At 37.4% G+C, this 11,050-nt stretch overlaps 1 protein-coding gene across 5 annotated transcripts in view; it reads left to right on the top strand.

Moving 5' to 3' along the window:
• Positions 1–190: 190 nt before the first annotated feature.
• The window catches only part of LOC119516697 (WD repeat and coiled coil containing), a 28,245-nt gene continuing 17,385 nt past the window's right edge, over positions 191–11,050 (top strand). For all 5 annotated transcript variants that reach the window (XR_005213352.1, XR_005213353.1, XM_037813116.1 and 2 more), the window contains exon 1: positions 191–231. The gene's annotated coding sequence lies outside the window, so the exon portion shown is untranslated. The remainder of the gene's footprint in view (positions 232–11,050) is intronic.

Genomic DNA, 11,050 nt, shown 5'->3' with positions numbered 1-11,050 from the left:
AAATTGCTCCTGGCTTACGGTCCTCAGACTTTCGCGGGAACTACAACTCCCAGAGATCCGTGCGGCAAAGCTCCAGCTTATTGGTCGAGGGGAAGGACGCTCTCCTAGCATGACATACACGGAAGCCAATAGGCAGGGGAGTTGTCGAGGTTGTGCGAGCATCGCTCACCTATCAGAGAACTTGGGGGCCGATGCTTCCGCTACCTGCTGGGGGTTCGCATCCGCGGTCAGGTAAGGCGAGGCGGCCTTGGGGAAACTGTTTTTCGGTGGGGTAGTGAGACCCAAGGTATTTTGTCCACTGCTGCCGGGTCTGGCCGGTGCAGGGTGGCTGCAGGGTGGCTGCGGGTGGGCGAGGAGGGCGAGGGACCGGCGTGCGGGGAGAGCAGGGGAGACCCAGGTGTGCGGAGGATGAGGAGGTCCCGCGGGTGAGGGGAAGGAGGATGGGGACGGGGCTTGGAGCGGGTTTAGACGACAGAGTCTGTTCCCTGCGACCCCACCCGCGAATGTCATTTCTAGGAACATATCCTAAAGCAGGCGTCCGAAATAAAGAGAATGCTGTATGCAGACAGACTTTTATCACACTGTTACTTAGAATAAAGTTGGCTCCACCCCGGGTGTCTCAACGGTGAGGAGTAGGTCAGTAAAGCATGTAATTGCACTGAGGGAATATTTCGTGATCTCAAATAGTACTTTATAAAACTTTTAAATAACAGGAAAAAATGCTGATATATAATGTTAAGTGGAAAAAACCGTGATGCAAAATTATACGGTATGATTGAAAAGGATTAACAACCAAAATCTGTGCATAGGAAAAAGCCTGGAAGGATGTGGTCGATTTTCTTTGGATGAATGGATTTTTGTGAATTTCTGGTTTTACTTTTTTACCTTTCTTGTGTGTGTGTGTTTCACATTAAGTGTAAAGAATTGAAATTATTTTATAGTGGAGACATAATATACTTAGAAACCTAGAAAAACAGATAATATGTACCTCTGTGTAAGACTGTGGGAAATGCTGCAGTTCATCTAAGCCTCTTGGTTCTCTCCATGAGTTGTCTTTAAAGAATATTAAAACAGAAGAATTAAATGATCATATATTGAGCACTAGGACCTGTTTCTGACCAACCCCCCTGTGGACTAATAGAGTGGTCTTTTCTCTCCAAAACACCCTAACTACTACAATGGGGAACCACATAGCTAGGCTCTATGGGAAATCAAAGATGCATAAGATGGGCCTCCTGATTTCAGAAAGCTGGTAGTTAGGGTGTCGAGGGACCAACAGGTGTGCAGGTAACTTAAAGCAAGATGTCAGTTTTTGAAAGATGGAGAATAATAGGGAACACCTGAAGGTTATTTCAATCTTGGTCTTGAACTCTGATCTTTCACAGTGAGCTTGCCCACTGCTTTGGTTTTAACTACCAATCCATGCCAGTGATTCCCAAATTGTTATGGCTAACTCTTAAGGCACATTGCTAAATTCTTAAATGAAGCACTTTGAATACTAAACTTACCATACCCTACACACCCTGCTTACCTTGGCAACCTTCTGTATCTCTGGTTAATGGTTCAGCAGTTTCCTAAGCTGAAAACCTGCCTGTTATCCTTGATTCTTCTTTCTTCTCACCACTCCTATTGGATATTATGTATTTCATCTGCCTTAGAAATATATCTTGAATTTCATTCCTGTGTTCTACTGAAATAGCTACAAACTTGGTTCACATTCTCCCTCTGGCATTCAGACTATTTCATGGCCCCTTGTTAAACTTGTTAACTTTCTTTCTCTAGGTCCATCCTGCTCATTGTCTCATGAATGTGTGCTGGTTCCCCTAAATTCCAAATTCCTCAGCAGACCCTTTATGATCAGGGTGATAAGGTTGGAAAGGTTATCAATATCAGAAAATACAAGGCCTTCAATGCCTTGCTAAGGCATTTTGAGGAACATTTTTTATACTTACTGTAGGCTGTGGAGACCCATCAAAGGTTTTTGAGCAAAAGAGCAAAATGATCCGAGCTATGCTTTTTTTTAAAGTTAATTTTGCCTGAATAAACATAGTGTCCAGGCTTTTTTGGAAGGAGAAGAGACTGATACCAAGGGAACCTCTCCTTATTGTACTCTACTAAAAAGGGAGATGTGGTAAGGAATTAGACCAGAGTGTCAAGAGTAGAAAGGATCAGAAAGATTTCTATAGTAGTTGTTAGGTTTTTGAGAAAAATATGCCAAATTTCTTGTCATTTCTTCTAAAAATCTCAGTAACCTTATTTCTTTTCTATTTGCAAATTCTCAGATGCTGCCCTTGGCCACACACCCATTCAGTGAATTGGGGTGGCTTAAAACATGTCATATAAATTGCCTTAGATATAATTGTTCCATTAGGAATGTTCTCTGCCCAGGAAAATGTATTATGCATTATTTATCCATAAAAGTCCTTTAAAATTCATAAGTTGATAATAGGGAAGAACATATATTGTCTTATACAAGACCAGTGGGATAGAGATTACAATTTTCTTCATTAGCTAGTAATAACAGGGGACTTATTTTTCCATTTAGCAAGCCACTAGAGAACTACTTAATCTGACATCACATATAGAAGCGTAACATACCTTTCCTTTGTAATAAGAGTCTTAAGAATAAGGGTGAATCTAGCAAGGACCTATAAGAAATAATTTACAGATAAGTTAAAGCAAATCACCAGGCAGTATTATAGAAAATACATTTCTTTGGATTTAGTCTGAAGACTTCTACTCAAGTTCTGTTTATTTTTTTTTTAATTAGAGAAGTTATAGGTTTACAGAAAAGTTTTTCATTCTATACAGTGTTCCCATATACCACCCTATTGTTAACAACATGAATTAGTATGGTATATTTGTTACAATTCATAGAAGAACATTTTTATAATTGTACCATTAATTATAGTCCAGTGTTTGCAATAGGTTCATTGTTTGTGTTGTACAGTTCTATGGTTTGTTTGTGTTTTTTAGAATTTTTATTCTAGTAACTTACATACAACCTTAAATTTCCTCTTTTAACCACATTCACATATATAATTCAGTGCTGTTAATTACAGTCACAATGTTGTGCTGCCATCACCACCACCCATTATTAAAACTTTACAATCAACCCAAAAAGAAAGTCTGTACAACTCAAGCATTAATGCCTTATTCCCTACATCCAGACAGGTTCAGGTAACCTATACTCCAGATTTTGACTCTGAGTGTTCCGATTTGCTAAAGCTGCCGTTATGCAAAGTACCAGAAATGGATTGGCTTTTATAAAGGGGATTTGTTAGGTTACAAATTTACATTTCTCAGGCCATAAAAGTGTCCAAACTAAGCCATCAACAAGAGGAAAGGCCGGCGGCATCTGGGTTTCCTCTGTCACATGGGGAGGCACATGGCTGGAGTCTGCTGGGCCTCTTCTGGGGTTAGCCTCTAGTGTCCATTGCTTTCTCCAAAATTCCTCTGGGCTTCTGTCTTAGCTTCTTTCAGCTCCTGTGCGTTCTTGCTTATTTCTCTCTAAGGATCTGGGGTCCTCTCTTAGCTTCCCCGAGGCAAGCTCTGGATTTCATTTCTTAGCTTCTCGCCTGGTTCTGGTTTCAACAGCTGTCTCCAAAATGTCTCTGGGCATTTTCTCTCTAATCATCTCTCAGCTCCCACTTAACTTCTCCAGAGCAAACTCTTGGCTTCATCTCTTAGCTTAGCATCTCCAAATGTCTTTCTGTCTGCATCTCCAAGAGTCTGGGTCTCTGTCAATTCTTAGCTCTCTTAAGGACTCCAGTAAACCAATCAAGACCCACCCTGAATGGGCAGGGGTCACATCTCCATGGAAATAATTTCATCAAAAGTTCCCACCCTCAGTTGGGTGGGTCACATCTCCATGGAATCAACCAAATTAAAATGTCCCACCCACAATAGGTCTGCCTCCACGAGACTGCATTAAAGAACATGGCTTTTTATGGAGTGCATAACAGTTTCAAACCAGTACAGTGACAGGTTTTTTTTTTTGTTGTTTTGTTTTTGAAATTAGAGAAGTTGTGGATTTACAGAATAATCATGTATCAAATATAGGATTCCTGTATACAACTTTATTGTTAAAACCTTGCATTTGTGTGGTACATTTGTTTCAGTTAATGAAATCACATTTTTAAAAAGTGTTCTATTAACTAGAATCCATGATTTTATTTAGGGTTCACGGTTTGTGTAGTGCAGTTCCATGAATTAAAAAAATAGTTTATTATATTACCCTGTATACCACCCAACATTTCCCCTTTTAACCATATTCAGATATATATTTTAGTGCTGTTGATTATGTTCACAGTCTTGTGCTACCATCACCACCATCCATTCCAAAAGATTTCCATCATTTCAAATAGGAAGTCAGACAATTTTAAGCCTTAACTTCCATTCCCTATCCCCACCCTGTCCCCTGGCAACCTATAATGTAGATTCTGACTCTATGAGCTTGCTTATTCTTATTATTTCATATCAGTGAGATCATACAATATTTGTCCTAATGTGTGGCTTATTTTACTAACATGATGTCTTCAAGGTTTATCCATATTGTTGCATGTATCAGAACTTTATTCCTTTTTGCTACTGAATTACATTCTGTTGTGTATATATATATACACCACATTTTATTTATTCATTCATTGGTTGATGGATGCTTGGTATGCTTCCGTCTTCTGGCAGTTGTGAAAAATGCTGCTGTCCTATTGGTGTGCTATTATCTGTTCAATTCCCTGCTTTCAATTCTTTTGGGTATATACCTAGAAGTAGAATTGCTGGGATATATGATAATTTTTAACTTTCTGAGGAACCACAAACTGTCTTTCACACTGGCTACACCATTTTACATTGCCACCAGCGATTAATAAGTATTCCTATTTCTTTGCATCCTCTCCAAGACTTGTAACTTACTGTTTTTTAAATAGCAGCCTTTCTAATGGGTGTGAAATGTTTTCTTATTGTGGTTTTGATTTGCATTTCCTGGTGGCTGATGATGTTGAGCATCTTTTCATGTGGTTTTTGGCCAGTTGTGTGTCTTTTTGAGTGATGTCTTTTCAAGTCTTTTGCCCATTCTTAAATTGGGATGTTTGTCTTTTTGTTGTTAAGTTGAAGGATTTCTTTATATATTTTGAGTATTAAACTTTTATCGTATATGTGGTTTCCAAATATTTTCTCTCATTGTGTAGGTGGTCCTTTTACTTTCATGTCCTCTCCGGTACAAAAGTTTTTAATTTTGATGAGGTTCCATTAACCTATTTTGTTGTCTTTGTTGCTTGTGCTTTGGGTATAAAGTCATTGCCTACTACAAGATCCTGAAGATGTTTCCCTACATTTTATTCCAGGAGTTTGTTAGTTCTGGTTCTTATATTTAGGTCTTTGATCTATTTTGAGTTGATTTTTGTATAATGGGTGAGGTAGGGGTCCTCCTTTTTTTTTTAAATGGAGATCTAGTTTTCCCAGCACCATTTTTCAAAGAGCATATTCTTTCACAATTGAGTGGTCTTTGCCCCTTATAAAAAAATCTGTTGCCTGTAAATGTAAGGGTTGATTTCTAAGCTGTCAGTTTAAGTACATTGGTCTATATGTTTGACTTTGTGCCAGTACCATGCTTTTTTGATTACTGTGGCTTTTTAATAACTTTTAATATTGGTAAGTGTGCATCCTCCAACTTCATTCTTCTTTTTCAAGATGTCTTTGGCTAGTTAGGGCCCCTACCCTTCCATATAAGTTTGATGATTGGCTTTTCCATTTCTGCAAAGAAGGTTCTTGAAATTTTGATTGGGATTGCATTGAATCTATAAATTGCTTTAGGTAGAATTGACATCTTAACAATATTTGGTCTTCTAATTCATGAACTCAGATGTCCTTCTATTTATTTAGGTCTTCTTTGTTTTTTTGTTTTTGTTTTTTTTTTTAAGCAATATTTTGTAGTTTTCTGCATTTAAGTCCTTTACATCCTTAGTTAGATTTATCCCTAGATATTGGATTCTTTTAGTTCTTATTGTAAATGGAATTTTTTTTCTTGATTTCTTCTTCTGATTGTCCATTGCTTATGTATAGAAACAGTACTGATTTTGGAGTGTTGATCTTTTACCTGCCGTTTTGTTGAATTCATTTATTAGCTCTACGAGCTTTCTTGTGGATTTTTCAGAATTTTCTGTATATAGGATCACGATATATGCAAATAGGGATCGTTTTACTTCTTCCTTTCCAATTTGGATGCCCTTTCTTTCCTTTCTTTCCTTTCTTCCTTCTCTCCCCCCTTCCTCCCTCCCTCCCTCTCTCTCTCCCTCTCTCCCTCCCTCCCTTCCTTCCTTTTTCACCTAATTCCTCTGGCAAGAACTTCCAAGACAGTGGTGACAGTGGGCATCCTTGTCTTCTTCCTGATCTTAGAGGGTTTTTTGGTTTGCTAAAGCTGCTGGAATGCAATATACCAGAAATGGGTTGGCTTTTATGATGGGGATTTATTAGCTTACAAATGTACAATTCTGAGGTGGTGAAAATATTCAAATTAATGCATCAACGGGATGATACTTTCTCTGAAGAAAGGCCACTGGCATCTGGGACATCTGTGTCACATGGGAAGGCGCATGGCCAGCATCTGCTTGTCTTCTCTGGGTTTTGTTGCTTTCAGCTTCTGACTTCAGTGGCTTCCTCTCTCAACTCCTCTGGGGGCTTTTTCTCTGTGAGCTTCTCTTAATTTCGTCTCTTGTAAAGGACTCCAGTAAAAGGATTACAACCCACATTGAATGGGGTGGGTCACATCTCAGTTGAAATAACCTGACTAAAAGTTCCCACCTACAATAGGTCTGGACCCACAGGAATGGAGTGAAAGAACATGGCCTTTTCTGGGGTGCATAATTTCAAGCCACAGCGGAGGGAAAGCTTTCAGTCTGTCACCACTGAGTACAATGTTAACTGGGTTTTTCATATATGCCCTTAATCAGGTTGAGGAAATTTCCTTTGATTCCTACCTTTTGAAGTGTTTTTATCAAGAAAGGATGCTGGAGTTAGTATATGTTAGAGTGAAATAGTGACACATCCCAAAGTAATTTGGGCAGAGAATAAAAAATAAATTTACAGCCTCCCCCCCACTGCCCCGAGCCCAGAGGAGCTGGGGGAAGGTGCAGAAGTGTTGGACTTTGTCACCTGGACTGATATTGATGTTGTCACGAACATTGGGACTGGCGGTTTGATGTGCCGAGCCCTCTATTGTGGGACTTGCCCTTATGAACCTTGTTACTGCAAAGGAGAGGCTAAACTTGCATATAATTATGCCTAACAGTCTCCCCCTGAGTACCTCTTTGTTGTGGCCCTCTCTCTCTCTCTAACTGAGCCACCTCGGCAGGTGAACTCACTGCCCTCCCCTCTACATGGGACCCGATTCCCAGGGGTGTAAATCTCCCTGGCAATGCAGGATATGACTCCTGAGGATGAATCTAGACCTGGCATTGTGGGATTGAGAACATCTTCTTGACCAAAAGAGGGGATGCAAAATGAGATGAAATAATTTCAGTGGCTGAGAGATTTCAAATGGAGTGAAGAGGTCACTCTGATGGACATTCTTATGCACTATATAGATAACACCTCTTAGGTTTTAATGTATTGGAATAGCTAGAAGTAAATACCTGAAACTACCAAACTCCAACCTAGTAGTCTGGAGTCCTGAAGATGACTATATAATAATGTAGATTACAAAGGGTGACAGAGTGATTGTGAAAAGCTTGTGGATCACACTCCCTTTATCTAGTGTATGGATGGATGAGTAGAAAAATGGGACAAAAACTAAATGACAAATGGGGGGGATGGGGGGGATGGTTTGGGTGTTCTTTTTTTACTTTTATTTTTTATTCTTATTCTGATTCTTTCTGATATAAGGAAAATGTTCAGAAATAGATTGTGGTGATGAACGTATAGCTATATGATCATACTGTGAACAGTTGATTGTATACTATGGATGATGCTATGGTATGTGAATATATTTCAATAAAACTGAATTAAAAAAAAAAAAGTCAATCGGCCATAGATATGAGAGTTTATTTATAAACTCCTTGTGCCAGTACCATGCTGTTTTGATTATTGTAGCTTTATAATAAATTTTAAGATCAGGAAAAAAAAAAAAGGATGCTGGATTTTGTCAAATGCCTTTTCTACATCAATCGAGATGATCATGTGTTTTTTCCCAGTTGATAATGTGATGTGGTGTATTACATAAATTGATTTTCTTATGTTGCACCACCCTTGTGTACCTGGGATAAATCTCACTTGATCATGGTGTATAATTTTTAAAATATTCTTTTGGATTCAGTTCACTAGTATTTTGTTGAGCATTTTTGCTTCTATATTTGTAAGAAATATTGGTCTGTAATTTTCTTGCAGTATCTTTATCTAGCTTGGTATGAGGGGGGTGTTGGCTTTGTAGAATGAGTTAGGGAGTGTTCCCTCCTCTTCAAGTTTTTGGAAGTTGGAGCAGAATTGGAATTAAATCTTCTTGGAATGTGTGGTAAAATTCCCCTGTGAAGCCTTCTGGTCTTAGGCTTTTCTTTGTTGGGAGGTTTTTGAGTACTGATTCAATTTCTTCTTCAAGTAATTGGTCTGTTGAGATCTTCTATTTCTTCTATAGTCAGTGTGGGTAGTTTGTGATTGCATAAGAATTTGTTTATTTCAGCTAGGTTATCTAATTTTTTTGTGTACATTTGTTCATAGTATCCTCTTATAGTCCTTTCTGTTTCAGTGGGGTTAGTAATAATATCTGCCTTTTCTGATTTTTGTTATCTATATCTTCTCTGTTTTTTTCATTGTCAGTCTAGCTAAAGGTTTGTCAATCACATTAATCTTTTCAAAGAACCAACTTTTGGTTTTGTTAATGCTCTATGGTTTTTTTATTCTCTATTTTATTTATTTATGCTCTAATCTTCATCATTTTTTTCCCTTTGGCTTGAATTGGGTTTAGTTTGCTCTTCTTTTTCTACTTCCTCCAGGTGAGCAGTTCAGTCTTTGATTTTTAGCTCTTTCTTATCTTTTAGTATAAGCATTTCAGGCTACAAATTTCCAGTTAAGCACTGCCTTCACTGTATCCCGTAAGTTTTGATATGTAGTGTTCTCATTTTCATTCGTCTCAAGATATTTACTGATTTCTCTTGTGATTTCTTCTTTGACCCATTGATTAAGATTGTGTTATTTAACTTGCATATATTTGAGGTCAGGTCTCTGATTTGAAGTCTTTCTTCTGTTTTAATGTTAAGAATTTAGAGGCTATTAATTTTTCTCTCAGCAGTGCCTTTGCTGCATCCATAAGTTTTGGTATGTTGTATTTTCATTTTCATTCACCTCAAGATATTTCCTAATTTCCTTTGTTACTTCCTCTTTAACCATTGGTTGTTTAAGAGTATGTTGTTTAATTTCCACGTTTGTGAATTTTCTATTCCTCCCTCTGTTATTGCTTTCTAGCTTCATTCCATTGTGGTTGGAGAAGATACATTGTTTGATTTCAATATTTTTGAATGTATTAAGACTTGTCTTATGACCTAAGGTATGGTCTATCCTAGAGAATGATCCATGTGCACTCAAAAAAAAATATATGTATTCTGTTGTTGTTGGGTGCAGTGTTCTGTGTATACGTGTTAGCTAGTTCATTTAGAGTATTGTACAAGTTTTGTATTTCATTATTGACTTTCTGACTAGATGTCCTATTCATTATGGAAAGTGGTGTATTATTAAAGTCTCCTATTGTTAATGTAACATCATCAGTTTCTCCCTTCAAATCTGTCAGTATTTGCTTCATATATTTTGGGGCTCTGCTGTTAGAGGCATATATATTTATAGTGGTTAATCTTCTTGTTGGATTGACCCCTTTAGTAATATATAGTGACTGTCTTTGTCCCTTGTAACTTTATTTTTTATTATTATTTTTGCTTAAATTCTGATTTATCTGATATTAGTATAGCTATCCCAGCTCTCTTTTTGTTACTATTTGCGTGGTATGTATTTTTTTCCATCGTTTCACTTTTCGTCTACTGGTGTCTGACTTTAAGGTGAGTCTCTTGCAGACAGCTTATAGTTGGATCATGCTTTTTTAATCACTTCTGCCAATCTCTGCTTTTTTTACTAGAAAGTTTAAGCCTTTTACATTTAAAGTCACTACTGATAATGCAGGGCTTTCTTTTGCCATTTTGCTGTTTAGTCTTTGTAAGTTTTATACCTTTATGTTTCTCAATTCTCCCGTTAATGCCTACTTTTATATTTATTTTTTTGTTTTGTACCATATTGACTGCCTTCTCATTTCTCTTTGGATATATTTTTCATATATTTTCCTTGTGGTTGCCATGGGGATAAAATTTAACGTCCTAAATATATAACAAAAATATTTTGTTTGCTACCAACTTGACTTCAGTAGCATGTACATATACTTTTTCTATACCCCTCTGTCCCCCACTTTTTTTGTACTTGTTACCACATATCTTTGTACATTTTATGTCCAAAACCAGTATATGTATTTTTATTCATATTTATCTTGTTTGATGTCCTCTTGGTTTCTTGCATGTACATATTTACATCTTTTGCCAGGTTTGGAAGTTCTCTGTCATTATTTCTTTGGATGTTCCCTCTGCCCCTTTCTCTCTTTCTTCTCCTTTTGGGACTCCCAAAATGTGCATATTGGTGAGCTTGATGGTGTTCCAGAGGTGTCTTAGGCTATTTTTGCTGTTTATAATTCTTTTTTCTTTCTGCTTCTCAGCCTGATTAGTTTCAGTTGTCTTGTCTTTAGGTTTGCTGATTCTTCTGCTAGCTCCATTGTGCTGTTAAAACTCTCCTGGAAATTTTTCATTTCTGTTATTGTTGTCAACTGTAGTACTTCTGTGGTTCCTTTTTAAAATTTCTATCTCTTTACTAAGATTCTCATATTGCTAATTCATTGTTTTCCTGATATCCTTTAGTTCTTTGAATTTTCTTTCATCTCCTTGAGCATTTTTAAGGTCATTTTTTAAAAGTCTTTGTTCAGTATGTCCACATTTTCGTCTTCCTTGTTGGCGTTTTGGATTTTTATTGT

Source organism: Choloepus didactylus, chromosome 20, assembly GCF_015220235.1.
Source record: "Choloepus didactylus isolate mChoDid1 chromosome 20, mChoDid1.pri, whole genome shotgun sequence".
NCBI lineage: Eukaryota > Metazoa > Chordata > Mammalia > Pilosa > Megalonychidae > Choloepus > Choloepus didactylus.
The sequence above is the reverse complement of the archived record's forward strand: the minus strand, read 5'-3'. Positions and strand labels throughout refer to the sequence as shown.